We start from the raw sequence: 11,403 nt of genomic DNA on the forward strand, positions 1-11,403 counted from the left end.
GCTAGGTAGCCTTTTCCATTGTGGGACAAGTTCCCAGAGAAAAACCAAGAGCCATAAGTCACCAAAACTCAGAGCAGCAGAGAAAGTGAGTGTTGTGGCTTTGGTGAGAACCCAGGGGGTTCATCATAGCAGCTGTGACACAGTGTGTCCTGGAGAGTGTCCTCAGGGACCACTTAGATGTGTGGGAGCTGTGTACAACCACTGGCCATCACTCCCTGCTGGGCTCTCCACCTGCCCCTGGCAACCAGGCATCTGCTGAGTCTCCATGGATTTGTGAGTCATACCCCTGTTCTGTGTACCAAAAGCCTGCTAGGGAGATGCCTGGCTCTCCATGGGTCAGAGGTCTGGGGACAGGGCCGTATGTCATCACTGGCAGCTCTGCTTGGCTTCTCTAGGTCTTCTCTGTGCTCTTCCCTACCCCCTCTCCATGGTACCCACACCTGAGAGGCTAAGGATTCTGATCTTTCCCCCTCCTCGTTTTGCATCAGCCGGGCCTGTGTGTCTCCATTCTCATCTCTGACATCTTTCCCAGAGGCAAATGTCCTCATCTTGGTCCTTTCTTATTTTAAGCACCATGCATGGTGTCTTCCTTGGCCCTAATTAGAACCTGTGACATTTCACTTCCTTCTGAGTCACTCACAAGCCTACATCCACTGTGCCTAAGATTCTGGGTTACTTTCCCCACCCCTCCGAGGTTCAGCATTACCCAGCATGCGGCCCTGCAGGGGTGCCAAGAGTGTCCCCTCTGTCTAGTTACAGGGATGTTTCCCCAGTGATTGCTCTCCCCGGAACTTTGGTGTTCAGATGGCCTGGGTGTGGCCACAGACTCAAATCCAGACTTAATAATATAGGAAAGCACGCGGGAGAGCATTTGTGTTACTTTAAGAATTGTCTTATTATTGTATGTGTATGTACGTGTGCCTGAGTGTGTGTATATATGTACCACATGCATGCAGGATCACACAGGAATAGTGTCAGGCAAGCATGGTGGCAGAAACAATTAGCTGATCACATTTTCATCCACTAACAGGAAGTGCAGGAAGAGGAAGAGAACAGAAAGTAGGTTGAGGCTACCTACCCTCAAATCCGCCCCTAGTGACATACTGCCTCCAGCAAGGCTCCACCTCCTCCTTAGCCTCAGCAAACATTGCCACCAACTGGGGAACAAGCATTCAAGCACATGAGCCTATAGGGGACATTTCTTACTCAGACAACCACAGGTACCTTTAACACATTTGTAACAAAGCGATTATATTCTGTGTCATGATGTATAAAGATAAATGGCAACACATTTCAGGCTTGCAGTGGTCTCCTTCTGCATTGTCTTGGAGATCCCGCAGGCGTTCACATTCCTCTAATTGATCTGAACTGCAGGCTCTAGCAAGTCTGCAGTTTCAATGTAATATGCTTCATTTCAGCATTAGTTCCTGCGGGGTTGCAGTGACATTCTGGCACAGGGCTGTGCGGCTTTTGCAGTCTTCTCGGGTTCTCTCACTAGAAGCACAAATGCTGGGCTGAGGGACTGGCCTCTCATCTCAACCAAATGTGGCCAAATGACTCTTGAATTCATACTTATTACAGCATGGGGTGTGCCCTCGCCCAGGGCCAACCCAGACCTGTGCCAAGGATGGGAAATTCTACCATGCTATTGCTTGCTTTGCCACAAGTGAAGCTGAGAATTTTGGGGTTTTGGGTGTTCTGTTTTGTTTTTTTGTACTGACAGGGTTTCTCTGTGTAGCCCTGGCTGTCCTGGAACTCACTCTGTAGACCAGACTGGCCTTGGGCTCATAGAGATCCACATCCCTCCGCCTCCCAAGTGCTGGGATTAAAAGTGTTCGCTACCACCCCCCAGCAAAGCTGAGAATTTTGTATGTGTTTATTGGCCATTTGCACTTTTGTTTTCCGTGACATTCCTTTTTGTTTCATAAGAAGCTTTTCAGGTCGGATTCTGTGATACTTATGACAGTGGAGCCCCACAGGCCAAGAGAGGCAGGGGGAAATCCACTTAGATGTCTGTGTTCCAGGGCCTACCTCCCACTTAACATTTATTATTTATGATTTGAGGTAAGTGTCTTCCTCTCTGATGCTTCACTTTACTCATTCGTGTGGCACACAGTTCAGTGGGTTTCAGTGGATATACAATGTATGAGTCACCACCTGATTCCAAGAAGAAACCCTGTGCCCACCAGCTGTTACTGTCCTCTCCCCTCCACCATTGGCCCCTGCAAAATAGAAGTCTGGCAGCCTCTGTGGATTGTTTTTTTGAGCATTATATAAAGATGGACCACATAGTACAGGGCTGTGTATGTGTGTGTGGTTTTTTGAGACAGGGTTCCTCTGTGTAGCCCTCGCTATCCTGAAACTCACTCTGTAGAACAGGCTGGCCTCAAAGAGATCCGCCTACATCTGTCTCTCAAGGGTTAGGATGAAAAGCGTATGCCCTCAGTGCCTGGTTGCACAGCCTTTGTATCCGCCTGCTTTCAGTTGGCATAACAGTTTCAAGGTCCAACATCTCAGAGCGTGTGGCGCTACCTCATCTCTCCTTTTCTTTGGTCAGTTGAAGGTAGACAACACTTGGTTAACATGTTTATAAGCAGATAGATTTGGGTGTTTTTAGTGAATCCTCTTCTGGATTGTACACACATTCTATTTTTGTATGAATCCCACCTCAGGCACAATGGGCCTGCATGTTCATATTGTGACTTGTATGCTTAACTTTTTGAACTGTGAAACTGTTCTCCAAAACCAACACTGCATTGCAGTCTTGTTGGCAACAGCTTCCAGTCTTCATTTTCTTAGCCACCTAGGTCCTTATCTTTATGGTCCTAGCCATCCTGATAGGTGCAGGAAATTTGCTTTTATATTCTTTGACACTTTAAAATTTTAAATTCTATTATTATTGTTGGGTTTTTTGTTTGTTTGTTTGTTTTGGCTTTCTTTTCTTTATTTTGAGGTAACGTGTCCTGTAGCCCAGGCTGGCTTCAAACTCCTTATGTAGCCAAGGATGGCCCAGAATTCCTGTCTTCCCTGCCTTTACCTCCTGGGTGCTGGGATCACAGGTGTGTGCCTCTGAGTCCAGCTTCTCCTTGAGTCTCTGGTTCATGTTTCCCAGATGTGTCATGCTAGTGAAGTTTCTTTTTATTTGCTTATTGGTCATTTATATAAAACTAAATCATTGTTCAATCCAAAGTCATGAACACTTTACTTACAGTTTTCTCTAAGAGTTTTATAGGTCATCAATTCAGTTTGAGTTACTTTTTGTATAGGATATGAGTTAGGGGTCTGCATTTATTCTTCCAAGATTTACTTTTGAGACAGGTCTCAGATAGCCCAGGCTTGCCTAGAATTTGCTGTGTAGCCGAGGATGACTTTGAACTTCTGATCCACCTGCTTCTTTTCCTGAGTGCTGGAATTACAGGAGTGTATCACCACGCCAAGCTTCCCACTTTATAAATATAACCTCTGGTCCCAGAAGCATTTGTTGAAAACACTATTATTTATCTTTATAGTCTTGACAATGTGTGAGGGTTTATTTCTGATTTTCCATTTTATTCTGTCCATCCAGATGATGATTTTGATGCCAGGACCACACTATCTTGATTACTGTAGCTTTATAGTGATGATATTGCACTTCCATTTGGGAACAAGAAATCACATTTACTGATTGCCTTGGTTCTTAAAGTGCAGTCCCTAGACCTGCAGCAGCATCTAAATGAGTGTTCTCAACCTGTGGGTCACAATCCCCACAGGGGTCACATATCAGGTATTCTGTATGTCATATATTTACACTATGATTCATAACAGTAGCAAAATTATAGTTATGAAATAGCAATGACATAATTTTATGTACTTTCTCAGGCAGTGCCCAAACTTGCTTCACTAAAAACTCTGGGCTTGGCAGTCAGCAATAGGCCCTAAGGGATTCTACTGGGCACTGAAGCCTGGGTTTCATTGCATTGCATTTGCACTGTCTTGCTGTCTACACACACACACACACACACACACACACACACACACACACACACATATGGTTATTGATGGAGCACTAGGGTTGTGGTCAATCCAAACACGCTCAATTTCAAAGTTAATATGGAAAGAGTACACAAAATACCTCATTCGTGATTTTCACACATGTACAGGATTAAGTAAAACGTATCATCCAAATCGATTTCGGGAGCTGGGGAGATGGCTCGGTGTGTAAAGCAATTGCGGGACAAGCATGAAGACCTGGATCCAGTTCCATAGACCCATGTGTTTTAGTTTGCTTTCTCTGTTGCTGTGATAAAATATTCTAACCAAAAGCAACTTAGGGATACTATAGTCTGTTGGCATATTTTTTTAAAATCTCTTTTATTTACATTTCTTACCTTTTTCTCCCTACTTCACCCCAATCCCTTCCAGCACTCCAACACCAGCTAGGAGAGAAAGGAGGTCAGTGGGGAGATGGGGCGTAGTTTTCTCTTAGCTGCTTCCTGCTGGTCAAGGTCGTTGGGTTCCTTGGAGCCAGTCCAGTCCTTGTTTCAGTAGGTCTCCATTTTCTTGTTTCACAACAGCAACCAGGAGCAGCAAGGGGGAAGCAGGAGCAGCCTTGTTCTTTCTCCCCCACGCTCTCTGGGCCCTGGCATTTATTCTCTCTTCAGAGTCCTCAGATTTTAACCATCTGTAGCTGGCAAAGAGCTCCTCTCAGAGACCTGCAAAGCAAATACTCTGCTGCTGTGGACCATCTAAATCAGTTCCACATCCCACATCTGAGACCCAAACAAAAACATGTTTATATCCACAACAATAGTCCGTCATTGAGGGAAGTCAAAGCAGGAGCTTGAAGTAGAAACTGTGGAGGAGAGCTGGAGGGATGGGTAAGAGGTTAAGAGCACTGGCTGCTCTTCCAAAGGTCCTGACTTCAATTCCCAGCAACCACATGGTGGCTCACAACCATCTATAATGACATCTGGTGCTCTCTTCTGGTGTGTAGGTGTACATGCAGACAGAACACTGTATACATAATAAATAAATCTTAAAAAGAAAAAGAAGAAAGGAACTGTGGAGGAATGCTGCTGCCATGGAAACACACAGCTTGCTGGCTCAACGTCTGGCTCACTAGTTGAGTGTGGTGGTGTACACCTGTAATTCCAGTGCTCAGGAGGCACGGGCAGACAGATCTCTGTGAGTTCGAGCCAATCTGGCCCACACAGAGTGTTCCAAGCAAGCCAGGACTACATAGTGAGACATTCTCTAAAACAAAACAAAACAAAATAAAATACAAAACCAGGGGGAAAGCTTCCTCAGTGATTAGGAGCACTGGCCACCCTTGCAGAAAACCAAAGTTTGATTGACTCTCGGAGCCTACACAGTGGCTCATAGCTGTCCAGTTCCCTAGGCATGCACACGGTACACAGACACCTATGCAGGCAAAATATACACAGAAAATAATTTTTAAAAAGAAAGAAAAACAAAATTAAATTAAATTTAAAAAAAAAAAAAAAGCAAAACCATGATCCCTGTTAGAGGCATTCACCAAGTTTTCAGGGCATCAGTAGCTCAATTTCCATCATCAATAGCAAAGCTGGAAAGGCAAGCAGTCTTTCCCAGTTTACACTGCTTTGGAACAGTGGTCAGGGCCATTGTTTGTTTTTGACTTTGGGATTTAGCTTCTCTGTGAGAACCTGGGCAAACTCTTTCCTTTTTCACAGGCAAGGAAAAAGACATGAGCGTGCTGTGCAGAGCCCGGGGCCAGGGCTTCTGAGTTCCGTGTGTGGGACCTGACAGCTGTGTCCTCCCTCTCCATCCAGCTGTGCAAATCCACAGGGGCACAGACCTGTAACTCAACTCAGTGTCTATGGAGTGAGTCCTCCAAAATCAACATTTGCAGTGGCTCAAGTACACTTCACAGTTTATAAAGCCATTTTCCACTCTTTAGCGTGTCTGAACCTACCTGCTTCTGGTCATCTGATGGCAGAGAACTCCGAGAGAAGCTCAGAGCGGTCAGTGACACCACTGTGAAACTGACCAAATATGGTGCAGCTGGGACCAGCAACCAGGCCTCCTGACTGACTTGTTGCTCTTCTTTATGTGAGCTGCACGGCCAGCTCTGATGGAGAAGGGAAGGGATAAGAGAGGAGGAATTATTGGGCCTGGAGGACGAGGACAATAAAGGTGAGAGAAATGGACCTGTAATTTCCTGGACACCTATCATGCTTGTGTATACATCAGCTGTTTAAAATCATTAATATCTACATCTTAAACGCCGGGAGCCGGAGGGCTGGCAAGACATCACAGTGCGTAAAGGAGCTCTACCTAAGCCTGATTTGTGTTCACACTGTGGACCCCACCCGGCGAAATGAAAGAACTGACGCCTGCACGCTCTCCTCTGACCTCCCTTCATGACGGCCATGGCACAACTATACCCACATGCACACACATACATAAATGGAACAGGCAAAACAAAACCGAAGCTGGAAGCCTGGATTCTGGATCAGGGCTCAGTTGGGGTGGCCATAGAGAATGTTTCAGGCCTGTCGAAGTGGGGGTTGGGGGCAGGTGGGTGAGAAGATGTAAGAGAGGGTATTATTCATATCTCTCAGTCACCCTATGAGATACGTCTTCTTGGAGTCCTGAAAGTCCCACTCCCTCTGTCCTGGTGCCTCAGTATCAGGGTAGGTCAGGGAAGCCGCAAAGATGCAGGAGGGAGACCTCCTTTAAGGCACGGGCAGGATTCTAGGACTCTACCCCAGACACCAAGGAGGACTGGTAGGCAGATGGATAGGGAAAAGTACAAGGAGTTTGTCTTACGTTTTCAGCTTAGGTTGCCATGACAGAATACCACAGACTGGTGCTGGAGAGAGAGCTCAGGGGTTGTGAGCACTGGCTGCTCTTGCAGAGGACCAGGATTTGACTCCCAGCACCTATGTGGCAGCTCACAACCAGATGTAACTCCAGTTCTAGGGGATCCAATGCCCTCTTCTATCTCATATGCGTGAGTACCGCACACACGCGGTACACAAACATAAATTCAGGCAAACCACCAAAACACACAACATAGAAATCAATCAATCTTTTTTTTTTTTTTTAAAGCCACGTTCTAGGTGACTTAAACAACATATCTATAAATCTAGGACAGACTAGAGGTCTTTAAGTCACTTCACGTGTACCCCTTAAGGGGGTTGTGAGACCCTGGCCCTCTCTTGGCTTTCTTTAATAGTCAGTTTTGTTGCATCTCATGCTCCTATCATAAGCTCAACTGGACCCACCAATCACAGAGCAGAACCTCTGAGCTACAACTAACCAGGTTTTCTGTGTATAGATTCTAAAATCTTTGTTGCCCAATATATAACACTAGGGGCTACCGCTCTAATGGCTGAGGTAGGGGCTTATACACAATCCAGTCCACGGCAGCCAGCACCTATAGGACACTCCGGTTTATCTTGATCCCTTGGAGCTTGCAAGGTTCTGCCTCTGAGTCACAGTTCCTGCATGAGCCAGGAACCACATGTGTGTTTCAAGAGGAGTCATACAAATATTGCATCTCAGAGCTAAAAAATGAACTCTGCAGACTGAACCACCAACCAAAGAGCATGAGTGGACTGGCCCTACCCATATGTAGCAGATGTGTGGCATGGTCACCATGTGGGTCCCCTAACAATGGGGGGAGGGACTGTTACCTGCACCTGGATCCCTTTTTTTCTAGCTGGGCTGGCTTGTCAGGCCCCACTGGAAGAGGATTGCTTAGTCCTGTGTGACTTGAGGGGCCAGGGTGGGTTGGTACCCCTTGGGTATCTCTGAGAAATATGAGAGGAGGGAAGGGGGAAGTGAAGGCAAGACTGGGAGGAAAGGTGGAGGGGGTTGGGATCAGGCTATAAAGAGATTAGATAGATAGATAGATAGATAGATAGATAGATAGGCTGGACTCTCCTATCTAAAATCCCCAGCCCCAAGCCATCTAAGGATATGAAGTGAGATCAAGTAGGTCTGCTGGCTAGCAGAACATAATCACCCCTAAACTCATCTCTTCTCTGGCACCTCCTTGGGTTTCACCCCTGGTGCTGATAGGAAGTGCTCTAGCTATTTCCTCTGCCAGCCTCTGGCACCAAGGGAAAGGCAGACAACTTCAACAGGAGTGAGCCTCACCTACTCCAATCCTGGCAGCCCCGTCTCTACCCTGTAACTGCAAATAAAACTGAAGAGGCTCTGGAGAGAAGTTGGCCTCCACTTCCATGTTGATTCAAAAGTCACCCAAGTTAAGAGGCACACTCAAATTCCTCTTTTCTTTTTCTTTTTCCTTTTTTTTTTTTTTTGGTCTTCTTCAAAACAGGGCCTCACTGTGTAGCTCTGGAACTCACCCTGTAGATTAGTGCTGGGATTAAAGGTATGTGCCACCACACCCAGCTCCCCTCAAATTTCTTAAAGTATTATATAAGTAAACGCTTATTGAATTTAAATTTACATTTATTTACTTCTTGTGTGTGTATTTGTCTGGGCATCCAAGAAAGCCAAAAATCCTTATAGCCAAGTAGGTTCATATGACTAATTCTGGACTGTGAGTGTGAGCAGAGATGACTCAGACTACCACCAGGACGGGCTCCTAAAAGGCCTTCCTGAAGTGCCCCTACTGTTCTCTTGGGCTTCTTTTAATGGATGCTGAGAACCATTGGCGGCTTCTGAAGACCTGAGGGTCCGCTGAGGTCACTAGATAGAAGCCTAGTGGGTTTCTGGATGTCTGAGTGGGGCCTCCCTCTTTCAGGCCGAACCGCAGTAACCTGGGAATGAATCGGGGACCACAGTACCAAGCAACGGGCCTTGGCTGACAGATGGGGAACCCTTCTGCTCAGTCCTCCGCTTGCTGGGGTTGCTGGGCTGCTGTGAGCCTCTGTAACCCTTCACATTTGTGCAATGGTGTGCTTCAGAAAGGAACAGAATGATCTTCCATAGGGTCTTTACTGAGAGGGAAGTTATCATGGCCTCAGGGACCAAGGCTAGCCCTTTAACAACAGCCATTCCCTTGAGTCCTCTGGGTTTGGTTTTGCCATTCTGCACCAGAGGCAGGGAGGAATGGAGAAAGTTCCGGGGCTGCCCGCCCCCCCTCCCCAGCTTACCCCAAAGCTGCTCTACTACCGGTTCCCCTGGCAGCCTCCTGAATAGTAGGAGTTCACTCACATGTTTTTGTGGAGGAGGATTTGAAGGAGGGATTTGAGTTTTTCCCTAGAGACGCCAGAGAGACAGTTTCATCTCTGCACAACAGGCTCGCCCAGCTCCTCATCTAAGCTGTTTCTGTGGTTACCTGTCTTCTGGGATGTTTGCAGTGGGTGGACATGGCAGGTGCGAGCTGCCAGGGTATGCTGGGAGTCTGAAGGAAGCACCACTGTGCCCCTCTCCGGGACAGAAAGCCAGCTGTCCCTAGTATAGGAGATGTCAACCAAGCCCCCTTCCTCACCAGGAAACTGAAACCACCTTGAATGTCAGGGAGGAAAAGACCCAATGAAAGATCCTGGCCCTCCTTCCTGTCTGGTTTACAGGTGGGGAAACTGAGGTTGAGGAAATCTAAGGCTTTTCTTGGCAAGATGGCTGGAGGAGCTGGCAGAAGTAACTACAGCTGGAATTCAGGTCTTCCCGCCTCCAGGGCAGGCTCTCTCCTAAAACCAGGCGCGGGAAGGTGGGTGATAGGTGCACACGGGACTGGCGTGGAGAGGGAGGAGGGCCTGGCAGGCGTCCCAGAAGGTGCTGGGGTGCCTAGGGCGACTCAAGCCTCCTTTCCACTTCCCTGGCCACTAGGACAGCACTTCCTGCCAAGGACTGCGGGGGCGGAGACGGGGTGGGGGCGCTGGTGTAAGGCCGGCCCCTCCGGGCACCGCCTCTCGGCCTCTCCCCACCCGCAGGCCAAAGGCCAAAGGTTAGGGAGGTGGAACCAAGTGCTCGGCCCCGCCCCTGTCCCCGCCCCGCCCCCTCCGGTCCTTGTGGGCCTGACACACTGCGGGCCTCTGCTGTGCTGAGAATCTGAGAGTGGTCAGGGTAAGGTAAGGACCAGGGTTGGCGCTCAGAGGGTTCAGCAGTGGGTGTGTTACAGGGTGGGGGCGTGACCACTCTGCGACCGGGGCGGGGCTAGGTCTGGGGGCGTGGTCGCGCCAGGGGGCGGCTCCGTAGAAAACTTGAGCGCCCGCCCCCTCCATGCGCCCCGCCCCGGCCTCCGCCTCCGGGTCCCGCCTTCTCGTCCCTTCCTTCCCGGGCTGGCGGCGGCTGCGGGTGGAGGACCTGCAGAGCAGCGGTCGCCCACACCTCGCTCCCTCCTGGCCGGCGGATCCTTTTGTCTCTCCGAGCCGCGAAGGTCGCTGGGCTCGCGCGTCGGCTGCGGGCGCACGGACGACCGCGCTCCCGGTCACCTCCTCAGCCTCGACCACCGCCGAACTTGGGCTCAAGAAGCCGGAGGACCACGTCCAAAGCCCGAGCCGGTAGGGAAGGGGCGGCTGCGGGGCCGCGGGGCTGCGTGGAGGGAGCGTGTGTGCACCGTACCGGCTCACTGCGACCCGGCCGTGTGAGTGCGCGGATGTGTGCGCGCCGGTACTGATGGTGCCAGTTTCTCTGCGCGGTGGACTTGCAGCTGACCGCGGACGGTGGCGTGGCTCTAGTATGGCGTGTCCTCGTAGAGATCCGTGTGCTCGGTGGGGTGTGCACTTTGCAGACTGCGTTTGTAGAATTGGGTGCCGGGGCGCAGTGCCGGGCGAGCGTGGAAGGGGAGTCGCTGTGCGCAGAGTGGGGGTGGCGGGGTGGGCGTGGGCGGTCTGGCCAGGCAAGCTGAGCCCCCGGTTGGTGTCGTGCGGCGCAGTGCGTAGCTCAGGAACCTGAGGGTACGGCTAGGGCCGACGGGTAACCCTGGTGGGCAGCAGGCGTTGATCCGCCCCGAGATGCAGATTCACAAGGTTCACCTGGGATTCTTGTGAGCTTCGAAGGAGGATGGGGACCCGTGTGGCAGTGATCAGCTCCCGGACAGTGAGGAAGACCAACCCAGCCTTGGCTTCGCCGTGACCCTCCCTCAGAACTGAGCCTGAGACAGACCACCTTCTTGGGTTGCAGTTGGCGTCTGTTTTACATGGGGACGGCCCTTCAGGGGCTGTCTTGACCGAGAACGCGCTACATGTGGTTCTTGACCTAGAGCCTTGCGCACAGTAGGCGCTATTCATTTGATTCTCATCTCTTTAAAAAGAAATCTGTTTTGCCTTTATTGCTGATGACGCTCTAATTTCCTCCTCTGCGGTGGTTTGTGCCTCCTTCCTGGCTCTAACTTCACAGCGAAAGCATGGAGATTGAGAAAGTTTAGGCAGCTGGGTGCGCTGCCTTCTCTCTGCACCTTGCAAGATGCGTGGCTCGGCCTTTGGGGGTGCGGTAGCCCGCCGCGCGCAGCGCCAGCCCGGAAGG

General features: G+C 49.8%; 1 protein-coding gene across 2 annotated transcripts in view; it reads left to right on the forward strand.

Annotated features, from left to right (window-relative positions):
* The first annotated feature begins 10,186 nt into the window (after window positions 1-10,186).
* Window positions 10,187-11,403, forward strand: part of Hpcal1 (hippocalcin like 1) — a 100,200-nt gene continuing 98,983 nt past the window's right edge. Inside the window, exon 1 of one of the 2 annotated variants that reach the window (XM_060366207.1) lies at window positions 10,187-10,439. The gene's annotated coding sequence lies outside the window, so the exon portion shown is untranslated. The remainder of the gene's footprint in view (window positions 10,440-11,403) is intronic. The other variant, XM_021661322.2, reaches the window with a different exon arrangement.

This window comes from Meriones unguiculatus, chromosome 1, assembly GCF_030254825.1.
Source record: "Meriones unguiculatus strain TT.TT164.6M chromosome 1, Bangor_MerUng_6.1, whole genome shotgun sequence".
Taxonomy (NCBI): domain Eukaryota; kingdom Metazoa; phylum Chordata; class Mammalia; order Rodentia; family Muridae; genus Meriones; species Meriones unguiculatus.